The sequence below is a fragment of the Chiloscyllium punctatum genome, chromosome 36, assembly GCF_047496795.1.
Source record: "Chiloscyllium punctatum isolate Juve2018m chromosome 36, sChiPun1.3, whole genome shotgun sequence".
Lineage (NCBI taxonomy): Eukaryota > Metazoa > Chordata > Chondrichthyes > Orectolobiformes > Hemiscylliidae > Chiloscyllium > Chiloscyllium punctatum.
In genome coordinates this window covers 22,497,491-22,524,120 of record NC_092774.1, presented here as the reverse complement: position 1 = coordinate 22,524,120, position 26,630 = coordinate 22,497,491, and the positions used below count along the sequence as shown (strand labels likewise).

The following is a 26,630-nucleotide window of genomic DNA, read 5'->3' as shown; positions in this document are numbered from 1 at the left end:
CTTTATGAAAATGTTCTATTTCTTTGGCCAACCAAGTACAATTAAAATCAACCACATTGCATTAATTATTTTTAAAGTAAACAAAATTACTGACATCTGTCAGAGTTTCACCAGAGAAGTATAAAGTGACAAAGGTAAGAATACACGATTACCTACCATATTTTGGGTTGTATAAATCTTGGCCTGCCAGAAGTATTTTCTAAAAGATTTTAATTAAATTAGGTGACTGCATGAAACAGTTTGTTGGCGAGGCTTGAATCATCATCCTCAAATGAGACAATGTCATTAATATCAATGAACTGTTTTTTTTTAGAAAGCACAAGTGTTATGAAGGTGTAGAAGTGTGCCGTACCTTTAATGAAGTTAAAAGCGAGCAGAACTACCTGACAGGTCAAGTGTTCTGAACACGATACAATATAACCTTTTGGTCCAGCAGCTGGAGTAGCTGGTTGCCTGAAGACAAAAACAAATTTGAATTAGCCAATCAGTTTAAATTATACCCCAAGAAAAACACAAACTCCAATCAAGTTTAAATCTAGTATATTAACAATATTAAAAACCAATGACACAATCTGACGCTTTGGGGGTATAAGACCAGGAAAATCTGAACAGGTGAGGGAGAACTGCCAAGCCTCCAACATCTGCAGACTTCCTGGAAAATTAGCTCTCTTAAAATGTACCTTTATCAGAGATAGCAAAATAGTTTTCTGCGTTTGTAAACCCAAACGGGCTACATCAGTTTAAAGTGATGTTCTTTGGATTGAAAAATGCACCCGCCACACTCCAAAAACTCATGAACAGAGTCATAGAACATAGAAGAATACAGCGCAGTACAGGCCCTTCGGCCCTCGATGTTGCGCCGATCAAAGCCCACCTAACCTACACTAACCCACTATCCTCCATATACCTATCCAATGCCCGCTTAAATACCCATAAAGAGGGAGAGTCCACCATTGCTACTGGCAGGGCATTCCATGAACTTACGACTCGCTGAGTGAAGAACCTACCCCTAACATCAGTCCTATATCTACCCCCCCCTTAATTTAAAGCTATGCCCCCTTGTAATAGCTGACTCCATACGTGGAAAAAGGTTCTCACTGTCAACCCTATCTAACCCCCTAATCATCTTGTACACCTCTATCAAGTCACCCCTAAACCTTCTTTTCTCCAATGAAAACAACCCCAAGTGCCTCAGCCTTTCCTCATAGGATCTTCCTACCATACCAGGCAACATCCTGGTAAACTTCCTCTGCACCCGTTCCAGTGCCTCCACATCCTTCCTATAGTATGGCGACCAAAACTGCACACAATATTCCAGATGCGGCCACACCAGAGTCTTATACAACTGCAGCATGACCTCAGGACTCCGGAACTCAATTCCTCTACCAATAAAAGCCAGTACGCCATATGCCTTCTTCACTGCCCTATTTACCTGGGTGGCAACTTTCAGAGATCTGTGTACATGGACACCAAGATCCCTCTGCTCTTCCACACTACCAAGTATCCGACCATTAGCCCAGTACCCCATCTTTATGTTACTCTTAAACGTGGCTGGGTTAAACTGCACTGTGTATTTGGACGATGTAGTGATCTTTAGTCAGTCCTGGAACGATCACATAGCAGAGCTCTTTGAATGACTACGAGCAGCAGAACTGGTGATAAACTTAAATAAAACTGAATCCACGAAAGCAGAGGTGATGTTCTTTGGACATAACATTGCTCATGGAAGGTTGACCCCACAGAATGCACAGACGAAGGCCATTGAGGAATTTCCATGACGACCCTTGGAAAAAAAAGATGCTTCGATTCTTAGTACTCAGCGGATTCTATCAGAAGTTTGTTCCAAATTTCAGCAGTGTAGTTGCACCGTTAACTGATTTGCTGAAGAAGAATACAGTTTTGGTGGACAGAACAATGCCAGGAGGCATAACACCATTTGAAATCAATATTAACCACCAAACCAGTTTCAGCTACAAATTTTCAAAACCTTTTAAAGTCGCCATCGATACTAGTGACATCGCAGTTGGAGCTGAACTCCTACAGGAAGATGAGGATGGGATTGAACTGCCAGTTGGTTACTTTTCGAAGATGATAAACATCCACCAGAGGAAATACTCCACAATCGAAAAAGACCTATTGAGTGTGGTACTGGCCTTACAACACTTTAACACATATGTCACGAACAATATTTTGGAGACAGTGGCGAACACGAATCACAACCTCTTACATTCTTAGAACGAGAGTTGGTAATCATGTGTATTCCTGCATTTGTCATTTATACTTTTCTGCTGAACTTCTGACAGATGTCAGTAATTTTGTTTACTTTAAAGGAGAGTCCACAGCCTGTGGAGGGGCTGGGTATGGAGTTAATACCTGATCTCAACAAAGAATTTGCCTCTGTGGGTAAAGTTTACTCAAAGAACAGGAGGTTTTATCGGACTAGTATTGTTGAGGGTAAGGTAAAAGATGGGTTTAGATAAATGAATTGTAAATAGTTGTTAGTTAATTATTCTCAGTTAGACTTAAAAAATTAAAGTTGTTAATTTTTACTTTAAATAGTGACTTTGGGGATAATTATTTGCCTCTCGAATTTTAAACGATTACAGCACGGTTTAAATCATTTGTGATGCAGGTTTAAATTAGCAGGTGGGAGTTTACCCCATATGGTAACAAGTTCTTGATTTATGTTCACAATTTACTGGTATTCACACCTGCACATTCAATGTCAAACTCTGACATCAGAAATAAAATTACACCATTGTCTTATAATAAACCAACAAACAAATTAACAGCACAGTGAATACCACGTCTGATTAATAGGAAATGAAATTTGACCAAATAAATTTTAAATCAAGGTGGCACCATCATAGAAGGTGCTCCTCCAGGGAGTGTATTTTACCAACTACAACTGCTAAATATAAACAAACACTCTGACATGATCCTCCGGTTTTAATGTAAACCATAGCCCCATACAGTAGGTACTATTTAAATAAGTTAATAGATACAAGCCTTGAGCAAATCCAGCCTCCAGCCGGACCCCCCGCTTCTTGGAGCTCAGACCTTACTCCAGCTCTGGGGGGTTGTTGAGCTCCTGGGCTCCGGCCGCCGCCGAAGAAGCCGCGGGCGCCGGATCTCTCTCCTCCACCGCTGACATTTTTAATTTGTTTCTCGTTCACCCGGTAACCGTCACCTCCCCCTTCCCGGGCCCCGGAAATTATACAAAAATAACAATAAACCCCACCGGGGACAGATTTCTCTTCTTCACAAGTTTTGTTTCAAATCAAAGTTGGAACTTTTGAAATGTATTTTAAAGGTATTTTCTGAGGTAAACGATGCCCGAGTGAGGGGAAATGATGAAACTGGTGAAGAACTCATGTTTCCTCCCTCCACCTTACCCCAGTTCCAAACTTCCAGCTCAGCACCATCCTCCCTGACAATCTCCCTTCCCATCTGTCCGCTCCACCCTCCTCTCTGACCTATCACCTCCATCCCCACCCCCATTGTACTCTTTGCTACCTTTCCCCCAGACCTTCCCCCCCCCCCCCACTACCAATTTATTTTTCCACCCTAGAGGCTCGCTGCTTCCATTCCTGATGAAGGGCTTTTGCCCAAAATGTTGATTTTCCTGCTCCTCGGATGCTGCCTGACCTGCTGTGCTTTTCCAGCACCACTCTAATCTAGACTCTGGTTTCCAGCATCTGCAGTCCTCACTTTTACCTAGAGGGAATGGATGTGCCTCTGCAAAGCCAAGAGGGTGGAGCCAAGAATTCGGAGAGAGAATTGTTGGTGGAGGCATTGGAGGTATTGCAATAATGGAGCATCAAAGGCCCCAGTTCTGAAGAAGGTTTACACATGAAACGTCGACTTCTCCACCTCCTGACACTACCTGGCTTGCTGTGTTCTTCCAGCCTCCTGCCTGAAAAGACACCTTATCTATACCCCTCATGATTTTATAAACATCCATAAAGTCACCTCTCAACTTCCTAGGCTCCAGTGGAAAAACGTCCCAGCCTCTCCATGTGACTCAAACCCTCCGTTCCCAGTGACATTCTGGTAAAGTAGGGAATGGAAATTGTATCAAATCACATATTTGTACTGTCTGAAACAATTTAGCTGTGTTCTTGCCTGAGATAATGAGAATCTTTGGTGTAAGTAATTAAAAATCCAATTACTTTGGCCACAAAATTGAACAATCATTGTGTAACAAAAAGATCTACTCTGATAGGGAGGTATCATTTCTAGGATAAGTGTACAGTTTGTGGATCAGGGAGATGAAGTTTCATTCACCTGAGGCAGAGTAGTGTCTGTGATAAACAAAACAAAGAACTGCGGATGCTGGAAATCTGAAACAAAAACAGAAATCACTGGAAAAACTCAACGGGGCTGGAAGCATCTGTGGAGGGAAAGCAGAGTTAATGCTTCAAGTCCAACGACACCGCAACAGGACTCTGAAATTGTTCATGAAAGCCACTTCAATCATCTGCTCAGTTTTAAGGCTATAATATACAGGAGCAGAATGAGGCCATTTGGCCCATCGCGTCCGCTCCATCAGGCGATCGTGGCTGGCATGTTTCTCAACCCCATTATGCGGCCTTTTCTTGTAACCCTTGATCACCTAACTAATCAAGAACCTGTCTGTCGTAAATGCCCTCAATGACTTGGCCGCCACAGCCCTCTGCAGCTGAGATTCACCACCCTCTGGCTGAAGAAATTCCTCCTCATCCCAGTTCTAACAGGCATCCCGGCATCCTGAGCCTGTGTCCTCAGGTCCTAGTCTCTCTTACTCATGGAAACATCTTCTCCACATGCACTATATCCATCATGAGTTGCACAGCATGGAAACAGACCCTTCAGTCCATGTCGACCAAGATCCCAAACTAAATTAGTCCCACCTCCCTGTGCTTGGCCCAATAACGCTCTAAACATTTCTTATTTATGTACTTCTCCAAATGTCTTTTAAATATTGTGGACTGCAACTGCATCTACCACCTCTTCTGGAAGTTCATTCCACACGCGAAACACTCTCTGTGTAAAAATGTTGCCCCTTGTTTTATACTTTGCTGCTATCACCTTAAAAATATGTCCCCTAGTCTTGAAATCCCTTAGCCCAGGGAAAAGGCCCCTGCCGTGCATCTTATCAATGCCCCCCCCCCACCATGACTTTATAAGAGTATCTGGAGTCGAAATGTTAGCTTGCTCTCTCTGCATGGATGTGACCTACCCGCTGTGATCTCCAGCATTTGTTGTTTTCAGGACTGATTCCAGCATCTGCAGCAATGCACTCCTAAATTTTGTACCCAGTTGGCCAGTTCTCCCCGGACCCTGTGAGATTTAACCCTACTCAATAATCCACTGTACAGTACAGTCGACAAAGTTCCCATCCCCCCCACACCCCCACCTCTTTCAGTACACATAGACAGCACAGTGGCTCACTTGTTAGCACTGCTGCCTCACAGTGACAGGGACCCAGCTTCGAGGCAAATGTACTGAGTTTGTACATTCTCCCGTGTGTCTCCACGTGTTTCGTCCAGATGCTCCAATGTGTTCCCACAAATGTGCAGACTGGCTGTGTTAAATTATCCATAGTGTTGAGGGATATGCAGGCTAGGTGCATTAGACAGGGATAAATGTATAGCAATGGGGTAGGCGAATGGGTGTGGATGGGTTACCCTCTGGAGGGTTGATGTGGACTTGTTGGGCCAAATGGCCTGTTTCCACACTATGTGGCATTCCCCCAGTTCCAGAGTGTCAGAACACTTTGCATTTCCTGTGGGGGAATGGAGTGTTGTGGGGGGGGTAAAGTGTTTTACTTGGAGAAAGTTTTGGTGAACGTGAAGCTAAAATTAAACACAGTGCTTCCTCCGGGTGCTCCAGTTTTCTCCCTCAGATGTGCAGGTTAGGGTGAATTGGACATGCTAAATTGTCCCATAGTGTCCAGGGATGTGTAGGTTAGGGTAGATTTGCTGTGCTAAATTACTCAGAGATGTGCAGACTAGGGTGCAGAGGCTATGCTAGATTGCCCATAGTGTTCAGGCTTGTGCCAGTTAGGTGCATTAGTAAAGGCTAAACATAGAGCAATAGGGGCAGGGGAATGGGTCTGGATGGGTTAACCATTGGGCTGAATGGCCTACTTCCACATTGGAGGGAATCTATGAAGGGAAGGGATTTTCGCAAACTGTGCTCTCCTCCCGTTCTGCTGCAGGGGAACGTAGGCGCAGTGCGGGCCAGACTGCCGGGTGTCTGGAGCAGGCACAGTCCGGGTTCCATGGTCAGCCTCGCCCCCTCCCCCTTTCCATTGTTGACATCACAACGCGGAAGTGGCCCTATGCATTTCAGAGTGAAACTCTATCTCTCTGGGCAACTCTTCATCCTGGGAAGGAGGAAATCAGTTAACTCGTAGCAACTGGAGTGAATCCAGGGAGGGAACAGACTGTAAACTAAGGGATGTGTCTTAATTACCCAGGTGAGGAAGGACAGAAGGATAGAGATTGGGAAGGTGGAGGGGTAGATATCTTTTCTGTTTTTATTTTTAAAATGCACCCGATTGCCACAGATAAATGCAACAGGTACAAATACAGCACATGCAATATTCCTTATTGCAGCTTCAAGCTGGCTGCAATTGTTTTGTATCCTCCCTTCTTCCTCTGCATTCACTCCAGCACATTCAGCTTCCTTCCCCTTCCCAGAGGCATTGATGCTGCCAAGCTGACTCTCAAAAGTTCAGTGTATCCCTCAATTCTTTCCCTGTTCTATTTTATGGGTTTTTGAAAACTTTCCCAATCCTCTGGATATTGGAATTGGGAGGTTATGTTGTGGCTGTACAGGACATTGGTTCACCCAATTTTGGAATATTGTGTGCAATTCTGGTCGCCCTCCTATCGGAAGGATGTTGCTAGGATTTGAGCTGAACAGGATGGGACTGTTTCTCCTCGTGCGTCAGAAGGTGTGGGATGACCTTATAGATAATCACAAAATCATGAGAGGCATGGATAGGGTAAATACACAAGATGTTTTCCCTGAAATGGGGGAGCCCAGAACTAGAGGGTAATAGGTATAAGGTAAAGAGGGGGGGGGGGGGCGGGGGAGTGCGGGGGGAGAGACACGTTTGAAAGATTTGAAAGGGACCTCTTCATGCAGAGGGTGGTGCGTGTAAGGAATGAGCTGCCAGAGGAAGTGATGGATGCTGATACAATTACGACATTTAAAAGGCATGTGGATGGGTATATGAATAGGAAGGCTTTAGGAGGATACGGGCCAAGTCCTGGCAAATTAGAATAGATTAGGTCAGGCTATCTGGTTGGCGTGGATGAGTTGGATGGAAGGGTTTGTTTCTGTGCTGCATATCTCTGATTCTGGCTTGCCAGGTCTGTATGTTCAATTTCTCTCTGGTGTCACTATCTTGATGTCTCACATTTCCATCCTTTCCCGGGAAGCGGGTTAACCATTTCATGCCTGGTCGATTCTCAAGAAGCTGCATTGCAGGTTCATCCTGAATTTACTTAACTTTTTTTTGCTTCCCAAAACCTGCTCATTGTCAGCAGTATCACAACGTGATGGAAGATATTAACTTTCAGGTGAAGTTATTAAAAAAGTTGTTAGGCTTGATGCTTTTGCTTTCCCACCCCTGCAAGATCCTGAATCAGCACCTTCAGGAGAATTAGTTAAAGCAGAGTGAGGAGGGAGGAAGAGAGTGAGTGAGTGTGTAGTGGTGCTTTCATGTTCATGGAATTACAAAAGAATGTTCCGCAGAAAGTAAAACTGCTTGTTCTGAAGTTCTACCCAGTGATGACTTTTGTAATCTCTTCTTACAGAGTATTTGAAGATCTGAAGACGGAAGTTTCAAAATCAACAGATGAAGGGCTTATGCTTGAAACGTTGACTCTCCTGCTCCTTGGGTGCTGCCTGACCTGCTTTTCCAGCACTGCACTTATCGACCCTGACTCTCCAGTGTCTGCAGCCCTCACTTTCATGTCAATATCTGACAGTCACTCAATCCATTGGGACCGCAACGATTTTCAACTATGATACTGTGAGAAGGAGCAAAGAGTTTGGTTCCTGTTTGAGTACATTTTCAGCATCGCTGGGACTGGATGAAAGACCCTAATGTTGCAGGTGTGGACCCTAATGTTGCAGGTTATATGGCCTGGAAAGATGAATTCATGGCAAGGAGGGGCTTTACACGCGCTCATGTACAGCTGAAGCTTTGGCCGTGGAGAAACCTGAGGAATCCCACCCTGTGGAGAAAGCATGTAAATGTGGTAACTATGGGAAAGGCTCCTGTGCCCTTTCTACCCTGGAAACTCTTCGGTGCAGTTACACCGGGGCAAAGCCCTTCTCCTGCCTAGAGTGTGGGAAGGGCTTCAGTGATTCCTTCACCCTGCTGAGGCACTGGTGGGTCCACGCCAGGGACAGGCCGTTTTTCTGCCCAGAGTGCGGAAAGGGATTTACCCAGGCTTCCCAACGGCAGGGCCACAACGAGGAGAGGCCCTTCAGCTGCCCCTAGTGCAGGAAGGCCTTCAGCAATTCCTCCGCTGAGGCACTGGCGGGGCCACACAGGGAGAGGCTGTTCACCGGCTCAGTGTGCGGGAAGGGCTTCAGTCAGGGGGCAACCTGTGAATGCACCAGCGCATTCACACCGGGAAGCGGCCATTCACCTTCCCCGACTGCAGGAAGGGCTTCAGTCAGGTGGGTAATCTGCAGGAGCACCAGCAGGTCCACAAGGGGGAGAGACCGTTCACCTGCTGTCAGTGCGGTAATGGCTTCAGCCGCTTCTCCCACCTGCAGAGGCACCAGCGAGTTCATGTGCCATCGCAGGGGGAATTGAAGGAGTGCCAATCTAGTGCCATTATGGACTGAACTATCAACCCAGTTCTGGGGACTCTGGAGTTCAAAACCCCACCATGGCAAATGGTGGAACTGGAATTCGGAGTTCAGAATGTAACGATAAAACCGTTGTTAGGGTAAAATAAAAACCCCATCTGATTCACTCAGTGGTCCCAGCTGCAATCTTTACCCAGTCTGGCTGACACGTGACTCCAAACCCACAGCAGTATGGTTGATTCTTAACTGCTATTGCCCCCCCCACACCAACCAATGAGCAGGGAGAAACTTATCTGGATATAGAGCATATGGGTTGAAACTGCTGAGTGAGGCAATACTTCAGCAACTTAGCAATAACAGCAATCTAGGTTTGCTCAATATATCATTTCAGTTGCATGACACTAATCTTTTGCTACAAATTCTGTGCCTTACGATCCTGCTCCACAGATATCTGATGAAAGAGCAGTGCTCGAAAAGCTAGTGCTTTCAAATAAACCTGTTGTTGTGTGATCTTTAACTTTATCCATCCCAGTCCAACATGGGCACCTCCACATTGTTTCTAGTGAATATAGCCCACGTCTGCCATTGCTGCCAGTAAACTTTACAATGCTGATGAAATGATGAACCTGCAGTCCTGAAAAATTTACAATTTCTAACAATACTAGCTACTCATTGACTGCTCCTTCTGATACATGACATTGGAAACTTAGTGCTGGAGGCTGAAAGAAATGAGCAGCTTTAAAACAAAAACCTATTAGATCTCAGAGCTTTTAATGAGTCAGGTAACTTTTATTGCGACCCAACTTTGTTACAGCTTCAGAACTCCCCAGCAACAAGGTGTATAAAAAGTAGCTTTTTTTCCAAAACAGCTCAAGGTCAATGTGCACCCCCCCCCCCCCCACCCCTCCAAAAGCCAATGAGCAGGGAGAAACTTACCTGGATACAGTGTATGGGTTGAAGTTGCTGAGTGAGGCAATATTTCCTACAAAGAATCCAATTACAAAGGGACAAATCAACTGACCGCTAGTAAAGTTTTGGGGGGGTGGGAGAGGGAGGGAGGAGTGTGTGCATTTTGACCTTGAGCTATTTAAAGAATAAAAGCTACTATTTGTATGCCTTGTTGCTGGGGAGTTCTGAAGCTGTAACAAAGTTGGGTCGCAATAAAGGTTACGTGAATTTACCATGGGGGACACACACTCATTGAAAGCTATTAAATCCAACAGGGTTTTTGTTTTAAAGCTGCTCATTTCTTTCAGCCTCCAGCACTAAGTTTCCAATGTCATATATCAAAAGCAGTGAATGAGTAGCTAGTATGGTTAGAAATTGTAAATTTTTCAGGATTGCAGGTTCATCGTTTCATCAGTATTGTAAAGTTTACTGGCAGCAGCAGGAGATGTGTTTCTCATGAAGACAGGCCAATGTGGGGGAGCCGGTGTTGGACAAGGGTGGATAAAGTTAAAAATTGCACAATACCAGGTTCTTCAACATGTTTATTCGGAAGCATTAGCTTTCAGAGCATTGCTCTTTCATCGAGTAGCTGTGGAGTAGGATCACAAGGTACAGAATTTGTAGCAAAAGATTACACTGTCATGTAACTGAAATGATATATTGAACAAACTTAGATAGCTGCTAAGTCTTTCACCTTTTGGAATGGATTGCAGATTTCGGTTCAGTAATGTGTAAATTACGGAACTTCTTTTAAGTCACTATCTCGACGTAACTTAAGGTGACATTTTAGCTCAGACAATGCATTAAAGGTGTGAAGTTAGAGTCTGTCCGCACCCCAATTTTGAGTCAGGCTGGTTCTATTTCCAGAGTAGGAATTCATAAAATATTACATGGATTGACTGCCTGTAGATTGTACACTTTTTGAGCAAAATTGAATCTATCTGCAAATATAATTCTGCAAATTCTGGCTCAAAGGTGGAAGACAGAGGGTGGTGGTGGAGGGTTGGTTTTCAGACTGGAGGCCTGTGACCAGTGGTGTGCCACAAGAGTCAGTGCTGGATTTGCTACTTTTCATCATTTACATAAAATGATTTGGATGTGAACATTGAAGATACACTTTGTAAGTTTACAGATGACACCAAATTGGAGGTGTAGTGGACAACGAAGGAGGTTACCTCAGAATACAACAGGATCTTGATCAGATGGGCCGATGGGTGGCAGATGGAGTTTAATTTAAATAAATGAGAGGCACTGCATTTTGGAACAACGAATCAGAGCAGGACCTATACACTTAATGGTAAGGTCCAAGGGAGTATTGCTGAACAAAGAGACCTTGGAGTGGGCAGCATTTGGTATGCTTTCCCTGTTGGTCAGAGCATTGATTATAGGAGTTGGGAGGTCATGTTGTGACTGTACAGAACATTGGTTACGCCACTTTTGAATTATTGTGTGCAATTCTGGTCTCCCACCTATGGAAGTTGTGAAACTTGAAAGGGTTCAAAAAGATTTACAAGGATGTTGCCAGAGTTGGAGGATTTGGGAGATAGGCTGAATAGGCTGAGGGGTCACCGTCTCGAGGTTTATAAAATCATGAGGGACATGAATAGAATAAATAGACAAAAAGTCTTTTTCTGGGTGGGGGAGTCCAGAACTAGAGGGCATAGGTTTATGATGAGTGGGGAAAATACATAAAAGGGATCGGAGGGGCAACTTTTTCATCCAGAGCGTGGTATGTTATAATTACAGCATTTTAAAGACATCTGGATTATTAGGAAGGGTTTAGAGGTATATGGGCCAAGTGCTGACAGATGGGACTAGATTAGATTAGGACACCTGGTCTGCCTGGATGAGTTGGACTGAAGGGTGTGTTTCCATGCTGTACATCTGACTCTAAATGCAAATTCACCACAGAGTCGTGTGTGCTTGTATGCATGTGAGTTTGTGTGTGCGAGTGTGCATAAGAGTGCATGTTTGCATGTCTCCACACTTGGTAAAGTGTGAGTACAATTGAGTATAAGCCTGTGAGAGGGTGTGTATGTGTGCGTATGTCTGAGAGAGAGCATGTGTTTGAGAGAGATATGGATAGAAGTGAGGGGTTGCATTTTGGTAAAATAAACAAGGATAGGACTTGTACAGTTAATGGTAGGGCCCTGGGTCTTGTTGGAGAACTCCTCCCCCCACCCTGCCCGTTACATTGTTCTTTGAAAGGTACATCACTAGTACACAGGGAGGTTAAGAAGGCGTTTAGCACAGTTGCCTTCCATTGTTCACACCACTGAGCAAAGGAGTTGGGACGTCATGTTGAAGTTGTCTCGGATGTTGATGAGGCCACCTTTACAGTACTGAGTACAGTTCTGGTCACCCTGTTATAGGAAGAATACTATTAGACAGGGATTGGAAAGATTTAAGGATGCTGCCAGGACTGGAGGGTTTGAGTTATAAGGAGAGGCCGGGATGTTTTCACTGGAGCGCAGGAGGTTGAGGGGTGACCTTATGGAGATTTATAAAATTGTGAGGGGTGTAGGTAAGGTGAATAGCAAAGGTCTCTTCCTTAGTGTGGGTTTGTGTTCAAAACCAGGAGGCTTTTTTTTTAATGTTAGAGGAGAGAGATTAAAAAGGGACCCGAGGGGCAACTTTTTGACACAGAGGGTGGTTTGTGAGTGAATGAACATCCAAAGGAAATGGTAGAAACAGGTACAATTGCAACACTTAAAAGACGTTTGGATGGGTACACGAATGGAAAGGTTTAGACAGATATGGGCCAAACGCAGGCAAGTTTAGTTTGGAAATACTGGTCAACATGGATGGGTTGGACCGAAGGATCTGTTTCCGTGCTGTGCGACTCTATGACACTAAGAACCAGAAGTGATCTTATTGAAATCAATAGAATTCTGAAAGGGGCTTGAGAGGGAGATGCAGGTAAAATGCTCCTTTGGGGGTGTCATAGAATCCTTAGTGAAGGGGTAGACCATTTGGCCCACCAAGTCTATACTGACCCTCCAAAGACCATCCTACCCAAACCCAACCACTACAGTATATTTCCCAATCCGTGTATGGCCAATCCACCCTAACCTAATTCAAATGGTGATTCAAATGTGTCAGCAGCGATCGTTTCAAGAGTTGGTGGGTTTCCTTGGATGCAGAGAAGGCTTTTGACTGAGTGGAGTGGCTGTACCTTTTATATATCCTGAAGTGGTTTGGGTTGGGTGAACTGTTTACTAGATGGCTAAGGGTTCTTTACAGTGATCCTTTAGCAGTAGTTCTCACCATTGTTGTAAGGTCTAATAATTTTAACACTGGTAGGGGCAGTCAGCAAGGCTGTCCCCTTTCACCTTTACTTTGCACATTGGTGATTGAGCCGCTGATGTAGGGACCCGAATATAGTTGCCCCAGTGGTGGGACCAAAGGTGCACAAGATCACATTATATGCAGATATATTTTTCTCTTGAACCCACAGTTTCAGTGCCCCATTTGATACAGTGTATCAATTCATTTGGCTCTTTCTCAGAGGTTACAAGATAAATTTTTCAAAGTTGGGGAGGGTGGGCCTTAGGTGAATATCTGACATTGAGGGTAGGTTTCCCTTTAAGCGGGTACAGGGAGGTTTTTTTTAAACTTTGGCCTTTCTATTACCCCTGTTTTTCAAGATTTTCAGAGATGGCCCTTCCAATATAATGGTTAGGTAGAGTAGCTCTTATCAAAATCAATGTTCTTGACTGCTTATTTTACCATCTGTGGATGCTCCCTTGACTTTTTCCCCAGGCAAACATTTCGGAAATTGAATTGTTGGTTTAGTTCTTTTATTTGGCGCCACAGGCGGCCCCTTATTAAACTCGCAAAACTGCAACTGCTCCAGGGATTGGGGGTGATGGATCTCCCAGATATCAGAAGATATCAATTAGGTTCCCTTCTATCTTTTGTAAGTGATTGGACATGTGAGGATATTGAGGCCGCTCAGGCAAAATGTCCTTTTATCAACCTGTTGTTTTTAAAAGTTGTGGAACATTGCCATAACCCAATAATTACTAATACTGTTGAAAAGCATAGAGGGCAATGAGGCAAATGGAGGGTAATATATGTAAAACTTCTTTTCTTACTCCCATAGATGGTATGCCAGGTTTCTGACAAGGGATAACGAACCCCGGGTTTAAACTTTGGGCAGACAGCGGAGTTTCTTGTTTGGATGATTTGTTTGAGGGTGAAGTGATGATGTCTTTTGATCAAATAACTGGTAAGTATGGACTATCGAGTAGGGACCACTTTAATTTCGAATAAAATCTCTAATGTGAAAGAAAAGGGAATATGCTTTTGACTGAGTGTTATAGATCTGATACAGAGAAGTGGGTGCTTCATGCTCAGAATACTCTCTCAGTGAGTGCTCTATCATCTGTTGTGGTGGAGGGGTGTTTATTGGGTGATATTGAGAGACTACGTGAGGTGTGGGATAGAGAGTTAGGAGTTAAGATCACTTCGGAAACATGGGAAGATGTTTGTGAGAATGAGAGGAAGATTTCGATCTGTAATAGGACCCATACTATGCAGTTAAAGATCCTTCATAGGTGTTCATCTGGCCCCAGATCGTCTCACGAAATTTAAAGGAGGGAGCATCTTCAGTGTGCCCCAAGTGTAAAATAAGCACAAGTACCCTCACTCATTGCTTGTGGTCCTACAAGTCTCGTATGTATTGGAGCACTGTGGCAGGAAAAATACTTAGGGTCTTGGGGACCAATGATAAGGTGGACCCGGTCTCTCTCCTCCTGGAGTTACTGAACTCATCTTCCTAAAAAGTGCATGGGTAAAAGCTTTTTAACATCCTCACTTTTTGTGCAAGGAAGAACATTCTGATGTGCTGTATGTCTGTGAACACCCCTAGGTCTATCAGGGTGGCGTAAGTTAATTATGGAACATGTTCCTTTGGACTTCCCCACAAATATGGTGCACGAAAAATGGAAAGTTTTTATAAACTATGGCATCACTTTTTGAATTACCTGAAAGCAGGATGCCTGCCTTGAAGAAGTTTTCCTCCTGTCTCTACAAGAATCTCAGGAGTCCCTCTCCCACTGCTACTCCCAGGTCATTTCTTCTGCCCTGAAGCTCTTCAACCATGCCGTGAAACAAACTCGCTACCACAGCCACATTTGCTTCCTCAGTGCCTGCCTCCGTAACCAACTCATCCCACACGGACTCTGGACCTGAACAGAACAAACAGTACAGACTACAGATTCGAAAACACCAGCAACAGTTCTCCTTCAAGATCCTCCGCTCCACGCTTGCAGCAATGCACCGGCACCTAACCTCTCTACAGTCAGCCCTGCCTCAGCTGAGGGCCACACTCTCTCAGAATTGCAAAGGAACCATTCTGTACTACATCCTCAGGAGAATTCATATTCTCAACAAACAGTATTTCAATTCCATCTCAAACATCAAAAACTGTAAGTACAACAAACTTTTATCCACCCACCTCCATAACCAGCGCTCCTCAAACATTCCAGAAGATTCCACTGGCCTCGGAATCTATTCCACCATTAGCCATGCGGCTGATGCAGCTGCCACCCCCGCTGATTGATGATGTCACTTCCACCCCCATCATGGCCACTCCCACAACCACTTCCACCCCTCACAATTCCTCATCCATCACATGTGACATCACTTCCGCCCTTCACATCATCAGTGCCACATGCTCAGTGATTTCCACCACCCCTACTGCCAAGGTCGTCACCACTTCCGCCCTCACCAGCGCCACTCACCTGCATTCTGCTGACATGCCCCCCACAGACCCCACTGTCACTATTCCCACCCCCCAGAACACCGAGGGGAACACTCATGACTCCACCCCCATTCCCCCCACCATCACACCCACTCCAGTTACAGGTTCCGCCCTCACTCCCAGCTCTACACCCACACCAGATCCCAGCTCCCAGCCCTGCCGAGTTTTCACCATCCCCCTAGACCTCCCCCTCACTGAGGATGAACGATCAGTCCTCAGCAAAGGACTCACCTTCATCCCCCTCCGTCCACGCATCAATGAATTTAATACACGCCGTGATGTCAAACAATTCTTCCGTCGCCTCCGCCTCCAAGCTTACTTTCACAATCAGGACTCCCACCCATCTTCAGAGGAACCTCCAACACACTGCATCCACCTGGACACCCAGCGCTGGCCTATTACCTGCCCTCGACCTCTTCATTTCCAACTGCTGCCGGGACATTAACCGCCTCAACCTGTCTACCTCCCTCCCCCACTCCAACCTCTCACCCTCACAACGCGCAGCCCTCCAATCCTTCTGCTCCAATCCCAACCTCACCATTAAGCCAGCAGATAAAGGGGGTGCAGTGGTAGTCTGGCGCACTTACCTCTACACCGCTGAAGCCAAACGTCAACTCGAGGACACCTCTTCCTACTGCCCCCTCGACCATGACTCCACCCCCCCATCACCAAACCATCATCTCCCAGACCATACAGAACCTCATCACCTCAGGAGATCTCCCACCCACAGCTTCCAACCTCAGTCCGGGAACCCCGCACTGCCCGGTTCTACCTCCTTCCCAAGATCCACAAGCCTGACCATCCTGGCCGACCCATTGTCTCAGCATGCTCCTGCCCCACTGAACTCATCTCTACCTACCTCGACACTGTCCTATCCCCCCAGTCCAGAAACTCCCCACATACGTTCGATATACCACCCACGCCCTCCACCTCCTCCAAGACTTCCGTTTCCCTGGCCCCCAACGCCTCATCTTCACCATGGATATCCAATCCCTCTACACCTCCATCCGCCATGACCAGGGCCTCCAAGCCCTCCGTTTGTTCCTCTCCAGACGTCCCCAACAGTACCCTTCCATCGACACTCTCATTCGTTTGGCCGAACTGGTCCTCACCCTTAACAATTTCTCCTTTGAATCCTCCCACTTCCTCCAGACCAAATGGGTAGCCATGGGCACACATATGGGCCCCAGCTATACCTGTCTCTTTGTTGGCTACGTAGAGCAGTTGATCTTCCGTAATTACACCGGCACCACCTCTTCCTCCGCTACATTGATGACTGCATTGGCGCCACCTCGTGCTCCTGCGAGGAGGTTGAGCAATTCATCAACTTCACCAACACATTCCACCCTGACCTTAAATTTACCTGGACCATCTCTGACACCTCCCTCCCCTTCCTGGACCTCTCCATCTCCATTAATGACGACCGACTTAACACTGACATTTTTTTTTACAAACCCACCGACTCCCACAGCTACCTGGATTATACCTCTTCCCACCCTACCTCTTGCAAAAATGGCATCCCGTATTCCCAATTCCTCCGCCTCCACCGGATCTGCTCCCAGGAGGACCAGTTCCACCACAGAACACACCAGATGGCCTCCTTCTTTAGAGACCGCAATTTCCCTTCCCACGTGGTTAAAGATGCCCTCCAACGCATCTCTTCTACATCCCGCACCTCCACCCTCAGACCCCACCCCTCCAACCGTAACCAGGACAGAACGCCCCTGGTGCTCACCTTCCACCCTACCAACCTTCACATAAACTAAATCATCTGCCGACATTTCCGCCACCTCCAAACAGACCCCACCACCAGGGATATATTTCCCTCCCCACCCCTTTCTGCCTTCTGCAAAGACCGTTCCCTCCGTGACTACCTGGTCAGGTCCACACCCCCCTACACCCACCCTCCTATCCTGGCACTTTCCCCTGCCACCGCAGGAACTGTAAAACCTGCGCCCACACCTCCTCCCTCACCTCTATCCAAGACCCTAAAGGAGCCTTCCACATCCAAAGTTTTACTTGCACATCCACTAATATCATTTATTGTATCCGTTGCTCCCGATGCGGTCTCCTCTACATTGGGGAGACTGGGCGCCTCCTAGCAGAGCGCTTGAGGGAACATCTCTGACCACACCGCCCCGTGGCCCAACATTTCAACTCCCCCTCCCACTCTGCCGAGGACATGGAGGTCCTGGGCCTCCTTCACCGCCGCTCCCTCACCACCAGACGCCTGGAGGAAGAACGCCTCATCTTCCACCTCGGAACACTTAAACCCCAGAGCATCAATGTGGACTTCAACAGTTTCCTCATTTCCCCTTCCCCCACCTCACCCTAGTTCTAAACTTCCAGCTCAGTACTGTCCCCATGACTTATCCGGACTTGTCCTACCTGCCTATCTCCTTTTCCGCCCTATCCACTTCACCCTCTCCTCCCTGACCTATCACCTTCATTGTACTCTATGCTACTTTCTCCCCACCCCCACCCTCCTCTAGCTTATCTCTCCACGCTTCAGGCTCACTGCCTTTATTCCTGATGAAGGGCTTTTGCCCGAAACGTCGATTTCGAAGCTACTTGGATGCTGCCTGAACCTGCTGTGCTCTTCCCGCACCACTAATCCGGAATTAAAGCAGTTTTGTCTGCTTTAGGGTCTTTGTTTAGTCAGGACGGTTTGGTTTAGCTAACCTGATGCCCGGAGAGGAAGAATTTCAAACAAACGTTGGTGTAATAATTAATGCTGTCAAAGGTCGAGAACTGTGGTCTTGTTGCACTGAGCGGCACTATTTATTCTATCTGTAATGTGTATGGTTTTGATTTGCTTTGCTGAGTAGTGTGGCAGCTGGTTTGTGGTTGTTATAATGTTATATTTTCAAAGTTTTGACATTTTATAATTTTGTACAGAAGTTTTCAATAAAACTTTGTTTTAAAAAGTCTAATGCTTTGTCTCTGTGACACTGTTGTCGCTCAAGGATAGATTCCCCATCACCACCAAGCCCCTGAACCAATATCTAATTAAGGAAACTGCCAACATCCAGATAAGTAGAGAAACAGCAGCTGTATTTAAGTGCCGTTATTACAATACTGTACACCCCAACACACATTAGGAAATAGACACCTGCCATTTTTTGCAAATCCAGCTACAACATGAATTATAAATTTATATTTTTGGATGAACAGGATGGTTGTGAACAAGTTACAAGGTTTTATGATTAAAAAGGTGAAGCTTCAGGGACCAGACTCAGATTAAAATAACCAGTGAGCGGCCCCCCCTCACCCACCAAAACAGTATCTTGTTGAATGTCAGTCGGACATCTCTTACTTTTGTTTAGACCTTTATCCCGGATCCAACACCAGGACCTTCCTCCAGCTCCGGGGGGTTGTTGAGCTCCTGGGCTCCGGCCGCCGCCGAAGAAGCCGCGGGCGCCGGCTCTCTCTCCTCCACCGCCGACATTTTTAAATTTGTTTTCTCGTTCACCCGGTAACCGTCACCTCCCCCTTCCCGGGCCCCGGAAATTATACAAAAATAAACAATAAACCCCCCACCACCGGGGACTGTCTCCTTTTCTTCACAACTTTTGTTTGAAAAGTTCCGGCTTTGATTTGAAATGTATTTTAAAGGTATTTTCTGAGGTAAACGATGCCTGTCTGCCCCCCTCCCTCCGTCAGAAACCGCCCGCTGAGTCGATGAGAAAACCGCAGCCTCGCGCCGCCATCTTTGTTTTTCTTCTTCATTCCGTCTCCTCCTTCAGTGACGCGCGTCATCCACGCCCCGCCCAATCAGAGCGCACCTTACTCCACCTGACCAATGGCGGCCGGCCTTGTCGAAGTTAGGGGGCGGGAACCCGCCCTCACGTCACACCCCTCCAGGTTTTGGAATTTGCGATGACGTCAGTGTCTCTGCACTTTCCCATTCCCATTCATTCAACAGGAGAGGGGCCAATTTACTACCATGGGCTCTGGGGGTACAATGGTCCTAACCCATGTTCGCAAGGAAGGTGCTCCCGTCAATTCAACAGGACAGGACTTATTTAAGACAGAGGGGTTTTTTTTGCAGCACAGTGGTCGTGTCCCTGAGCCGAGGCCCAGATTCAAATCTCTCTGCTCCAATAATGTGTAGTAACATCGTCAATCAATATTTTTTTTAAGTCATAAGTCCCACGACACCCGGTTATAGTCTCATGCGTTTACTTGAAATCATAAGCGCTTGTGAAGTTATGAAAAAAAAGTGCAGGAGAAATAATTCAGATAAATGGTGATAAAAGACAATGCATTTCAACAGTCAGTTACCTCTTTGCATTCCTATTTCTGATCTTCTTAATACGTGACTGATAAAGTATGGTGGAAGTAATAGCTAAAAGCGTCCATTTTGTGAATTTCCATTTTGTCATAATAATTTGCCTTACAAAATGGCTAAGTACAGTGACCGTGAGAATGCACAAATCTTGGCATAATTTTGTGTCTGTCCTTTCCAAGACAGAGTTTCCATAACCTAATGAATAGAATGCGGATAGTAGCTTAGGCTTTATCTGCATTGATGCAAATGACACCAGATGTGGAAAACATTAACAGCTTTTTAATCTATGACTAAATTCCCGGTCGTTAATGAGGTGAGCGGTGGCCTTCCAATGGGATGGCCAGAACCAGCCCAAACCACGATTCAAGTTACATGTAAAAACCGAACATGTCTAGCAACATGAGATCCATATACCCCATGTGCCAACCCCAACGAGACTGGTTGGGGCCAGGATATCCACTGGGGGTAGAACCTCCCTCATGCCAGTCCAACTTCAGCCACTACATAACCCATTTGCAAGGGGGCCCTGGAAAGGGGGGACAGGCAGGCCCCAGTACTACACCTTTCGGACTGGTAACAAGACATCAAAATTCCCAGGCACAAATGTTTTAACTGTGGGAGATATGGCCACTGAAGAGCGAAGTGTCCTTCTCGTTACCTTGGAACTGGTGCAGGGATCAACATTCTTGCATCCTAGCAAAAGGAAAAATCTGCAAATATATATACCGACCCTCGTTGTGCTTTTGGCGTGGCCCACGATTACGGAGTCTAGGGGAACACAGAGGACTTTAACGCCCACGAGGCAGGCTATAGTAATGCTGTTTTTGTCCAACAAGTCTGGCAGTTATCAAATGTTCAACTTACGCTGCTGCAACTGATGGTCTCCAAAGGAAATGAGCGGGTAGATGCTGCTGTCAAACAGACAACCTTACACCCTAAACTTCTGCTCCCATTGGCTAACCCGGTTTTGCTGGGAACCCACAGTATAAGGATAGATATGCCACACCTGGGTGAGATACAAAAATTACAGGGGGAAGCTCTTGCTGAGGAACACAAACTGTAGATTCAAATGGGGTGCTGCCTCGTATACTCAAAAGCTGTGGGTTACCCATGCAGGACAAGCTTGCATTCCTTCTTATCTCCTATGTATCTTAATTAATGATGTGCATAACTGTACACACTTGGGCAAGGAGGAAACGGTTAGTACTTTGTTACAAACCTGGCGGCACCCAGATTTCCAGAAAGCTGCTGAGAAACAAGCTAAAGCATGTCTCATTTGTAAAAAGGCAAATGCTGGAAAAGGGATGCCTTGCGGTTTTGGAACCACCTTCTAGCCTGATGGGCCTTTTACTTGTCGAATACTTGATTTTTGTCGAATACGTTGTTTTAAATATTGTCAAGCAATAACAGTTAAATTTAGTAGATGGATCAAAGCCATCCCAACAACTGATAATACAAATGGTGAAAAAGTGGGAAAATATCTGCATAAGTTAACCAAAAGCTTTCAAAGCTTATATTCACAGGTATGCCAAGCTTATCATTTTAGAGAGACTACCCTGCTGTAAAACCTGGAGATTTTGTCCTGATTAAGAACTGGGACCAGGGAAAATTGGAGCCAAGGTGAAAAGGACCATTTCAGGTGTTGCCGACCACCCCCATGGCTGTGAAAGTGCAAGGACAACTCTGCTGGATTCATCGAACCGACTATAAATAAGTCAGTGAAGGAACAGACATGGACTAAGAAAAAATGCGTTAGATACCAGTGACTTTGAGGAGATTTATTTTGGGGGCCAAAGGCTTTCATGCTAACACTAATTTTTCCCTGGGAGGGTGCTCAAGACAATCTATACATCATCAAGCCTTTTTGTATTTGGCTTATCAAAGGACCCCAAATGATGGGAAAAGTAACTGGTTGTTGGGTATGTGCTCATGTACCGCCCCCATTCCCAGGGAGTATCCTGCTGTGGCCAGTCTCCTCTAGCTGGCCCAAAGTGGCTGAATGGCTAATACTCCAGGACTCTTCTGGTGATTCTGATAAAATGAAAGAAGTACAAGAATGGCAGTCAGCAGGGCATAAAATGACCCGATGCAGGGATTGGTACCAATCTGGCTACAACAGATCCCATATACCCCCTTTCCTAGTAGTCCTTTATAATACTATTTTCTTTAGTAAAGATGGGAATTTCTCCAGTGGCTTATTTTGAAACACTCAGAGGAGTGCCTTTTCCGAGTCTTTACATCGCTCGATGTTTTGTACTCTCTAGCATCACCACAGATCAAGGGCCAGGTGGTACTGGTGTTATATGAGGCTCGGGTGTTTTTTGTCAATTAGTAGGGTCTACGACCTACTGATGTTGGTGTTGGTGGATCGGCGCCCCCCCCCCCCCTTTTTTTTATTTTTTATTTTTTATTTTCATATCATTTTTTTGGTGGGGGTTAGCCGATCCTTGTCTCGGTGAAAGATTTTGTATCACCGTCTGCGGTTATTTGCTCACTTGTCACTGAAGAGTTGTAATAATTCGAGTGTCAGTGACAAAGTGAGTCTTGATGCCCTTTGGGCGAATGTCTCAAATCTCTCGCTGCTGAGGAATTTCATGAGACAGTTATTCAGGGCCCAGCCACTTGCCTCATGCACCCATCACAAAGCCAAAGTATTTGGGGTCCATGCCTCCTGTCAATTCTGTGACCTCGGCATTTAGGTGTTTATATTTATCACTTTTTTCCCGCCATGCCGTTTCCAATGCTTTACTGTCATTCTTGTACCGCACTGTGACATCTACTACTGCGATTTTCTGCTCTTTTTTTAAATATGAGATCGGGTTTCCATAGAGAGCCATCTTTTGTGACCAATCTGAGCTCCACGTACAATGTCCAGTCGTACTTACTGACATGTTTTTGCAACTGGTCAGGGATCCTGTTATGGTGTTTTATGCGAGCATTTTTTACAAATGGACAGCACCCTGAGATGTGTGAGATGGTCTCGATTGCCGTCTCCCACCTTCGGCAAAGTTTATTTTGGTTTGGCCTTCCTCTAGATAGTGTAACTCGTTGGGTATAGATTCAGCGCAAGATTCACCGTGTTTATGAACCTAGAGGATTTTTGTTGTATTGCTGCTTTTATCCACGAGTTAGAGATCTCGTCATCTCTAAAGTACTGGATGTCTGCCCTTTGACATTCCAGTTTTTGCCACTTTTCAAATTCCCATTCCCTCCAACCTGCATACCTGTCGGTCTGTTTCTGTCACCCAGTGTCTGCCGCCTGGAGTGCTGACTTGATGCCTTTGATGATGGTGACTGGGTCCATTTCCTCCTCGCCGCTGTTACGGTTACTGGGTTGGAAATTTTCAGTTTTTTTTAAGGACTTTGAACTCTCACAGTCCCGCAACGGTCTCTTTGTTGCTCTCTCCTTTATACTGAAAGGAGACCCGAATGGCCACATCACCGGACATCTCAAGTGCCTCGCATTTGCGGACAATGGCGGATGGAATCTGCACTTCCAGTTTTGGGACACCTCGACTGCCATTCCTGTTGCTGGTATACAGGACTCAGTCAGCGGTAGGAGGTGGTAGCTGTAGGAATTCTTTGGTGGTGTTACAGATTATTTGGTCCAGTTTAGTGAGGGTTGCCTGAGATGCTTCTGTTAGGATCAGATGGAAATACAGTCTGGGGAATGACGTGTTTTCAGGATTTCCAGCCGTTGTCGTGGTCGGAGTGGTGCTGCCTGTATTCATTTAACCCAGGACTTCAGCTTCTCTTCCCACTCCCCTTCTGCCACAACTGCCCACGGGTGACACAGGTACTTCGTTGTGTCACCTGGGGGTATGTAGGCTATGGATTCATCCTGCAGCTTCCAGTTTGTGAAGTGGTTGTATAAGAAGGTCTCCTTTTAAACGTAACGTGGAATCCCTTCGTCTTCGCTATGTTAATACTGAAGCCTGTATGGTCACAGTATGCCTGGAGCAGCTTCAGATTCCTTGCCATTCCGGTGTGTGAGTCGCTTAGAAGGGCAATGTCATCCGTGAAGGCCAAAGTCGAGCAGTTGACTCTTCTGCCCCCCACAGGCATGGTGACCCCTGAGTTGGCCCTCTATAGTCAGCATACCAATGGATCCAAAGCAATGTTAAATAGTATTGGCGAGGATGGGTCACCTTGTTTTATGCCCCTCTCAATGTTCACGGGGGTGGTAAAGTTTCCGTTCCCTCCCACCACTGTTGTGTTGCCTGTGTAGAGGTCTACGGTGAGACTTAAAGGCTTTGGGGAGGTTCACTCTTTGCAAGGATTTGATCAATAGTTTGTACCCAACTGAGTCGAACGCTTTCGCCAAATTGACAAAGACAACTGCGAGGTCCTTGTGATTATGTTTTGCTCCCTTAATGATTTTTTCAAGGATGACAATGTTTTCATAGCAGCCACTCCCAGATGCAAGGAACCCTTTTGCCTGGGGTTTATTTCAACTGTTTCACTAAGGCATTTTGCCATTATTTTCGTGAACAGTCACAGCAGCATTGGACCAATAGTTATTGGTCGCCAGTTGTCAATGCTTTTCAGGCGGTCCTTATCCTTGCACTTAGGAATCAGGACCGTTCGACTCTTTCTTAGCGAATCAGGTATCGTGCTTGACTTTAGCCATAGGGAGAAGAGGTGGGGTAGATGAGTTTCCTCTTGTTCATGGATTGTTCTTATGTCCTGCAGTTTCAGGCCGTCTGGTCCAGCAGCACTGCACTCATCTATCTGCTTGATGGCTGCTTCAACCTCTTCTATTTCTATAGATTTCATCAAGGACCCATCATCAACTTTACCGGTGTATGAGGCATACTTATTTATGTTTGATTTTTGGTTTGGTACTGACAGTTTCTCATGGAAACATGTCTCCAATTCCTCTTTTGAGAGAGGACATGTGGATGAGGTTGGTGCCCCCATGATCTCACGAGTTAGTTGGCGCCAGTTAGTTTTGTAGAGCTGCTGTGTCGCTCTAGACAGCGCTCTACATGCTGCCTGCCGTATTTTGGCTCCGGTATTGCTACCTGCCTTTCTGTCTCTTTTGGCCCGATCTTGTTGAGGCCTCTTGCGTTTGCTCTGTCCTTTCCTACTATTCATTAGCAGGTGAGTAATACTTTCCACTAATCCAATCCCGAGGGCAAGGGGGTCCGGGTCATTCCTCGCGCTCAAGAGCTCCTCAGCTTGTGTAAGCTGGTCATCTACGTCCCTATGTTTCGGGATCGAAGCCGGTGTTCTTCAGCTGGCTCTTTGGCGCAGGTTTTGATCGTTGGAATTTTCCTGGACACACTCTGCCTCTGATTCAGGCAAGTCTATGGACTCGTTCAGGGTTGGGACCTCCGTCGGGGTGTTTGCCAGGAGTCTGCGTTTATCAGAGATTTATTTCGGGGTTTTTGTTTTAAGGATGCTGGTGATGGATTTATTTATAAACTTGCATCTTGCAAATCTCACTTCTAGTTCCCTCAGGAGTGCGACCTCCTCCTGTGACCATACACGATCACTTCTCCCAGGTTTGCCCTTGACTTTGGGTGCAGGTTTGAGGCGTTTTTCGTTCCGTAGAATCAGGTGTCTGTGCCTCTCGTGTTGACCAAGGCCCGGCTGAGTAAAAAACCGTTGGTCACACATGCTGCATGCAAAGTCCCCTGTTGGGGGTTGTTTTTTGCCTTTGTATTTTGGATAGTGCCAGGCAACTGCATGGTTTTCTCCTGCTTTGTCGCAGCGTGAACATTTTGTTCGAATGTTCTTTACTCTGTGCACTTTAGTCAAATGAGTCTTGAACAGGCTCACCATGGGGAACAACCCATCGACGGGGTAATGGATAATTACCTCCAGGACAGATGTTCTGTCATATATTGGCTCGATAACAACTCCTTCCATGACGGCAGTTATCTCGGTTGTTTCCTCGCTGGTTTTGTTTATAGTCGTTTTGTAGTCTGTGCCCTGTATTGAGTCTTGATAACTTCTGTTGTAGAAGGTTTGGGTGGTTATGCTTGTCTCATCTGTAGGGTGGGCCGCACTTACGGTACCTTCTTCAACGTTATCTGGGTCATCCATTACTAGGCGAGCCGGCTCCCTGAGAGGGGTGTCCGGTTTCAGCTCCATGTAAGGTAGGAGATATCGTCTCAAGGTCCTTGTCTCGGTTTGAACCGAAATGGACCTTGTTGCGGGTTTTAAACATGTACAACTTAATGACTTATCACAGCTCGCAGTTGCAGACGAGGCTGTGGGGAGGTTGTTTTTCCAGGACGCTTCCCAGCTGGACTGCTCCATAGATAATGGAAGACTCATAATTTTTTTGAGATCAGGTCTGCGTGGACCACGGCCATCTCATACTTTTTCTGGTCGTTTGGCCACCCAGTAGCCAGGATGACTGGGCTTACCAGCGGGGAGGCACAAACTATGCGCCAAAAATATGTGAAAATGTCATAGTCGGCAACTAAGACTAAGTTTGTCTAAGAGAGTCATAGTTATTCCCATCGGGGAGTAGTATGGGGACCAGTTGATACTCTCTCATAACCCATCGATTGAACCTAATCAAAATTTGACTAAATTTGGTTATTTTACTGTATGATTGGTCCTTAGTCCTTAACATAAGGATCCCTTTGGAAGGGCTCTATTTCCAGGGCATGGGAAGATGGATATTCTCGCTTAACTGCCTATAACGGCATCTATTTTGTTTGTAGACTCAAGGCCTATCCATGGCTCCCTCCAGACTGGTGGGGATGATATAAAAGAGTATGTTGTTCCTCTTAGACAGGTTGCCTTCACTCCTGAGGACCAAGAGGTACCTCTCTGCTCTCTTCTCAT

The 26,630-nt window shown here is 45.9% G+C and overlaps 1 long non-coding RNA gene across 1 annotated transcript in view; it reads right to left on the bottom strand.

Annotated features, from left to right (window-relative positions):
* Positions 1 to 19,341, bottom strand: part of LOC140460242 (uncharacterized) — a 29,610-nt gene extending 10,269 nt beyond the window's left edge. Inside the window, exons 1-2 of the long non-coding RNA XR_011953922.1 lie at positions 18,852 to 19,341; positions 353 to 453 (exon numbers count right to left, since the gene is read on the bottom strand). This is a non-coding gene — a long non-coding RNA (uncharacterized lncRNA). The remainder of the gene's footprint in view (positions 1 to 352; positions 454 to 18,851) is intronic.
* Between the last annotated feature and the right edge of the window lie 7,289 nt (positions 19,342 to 26,630).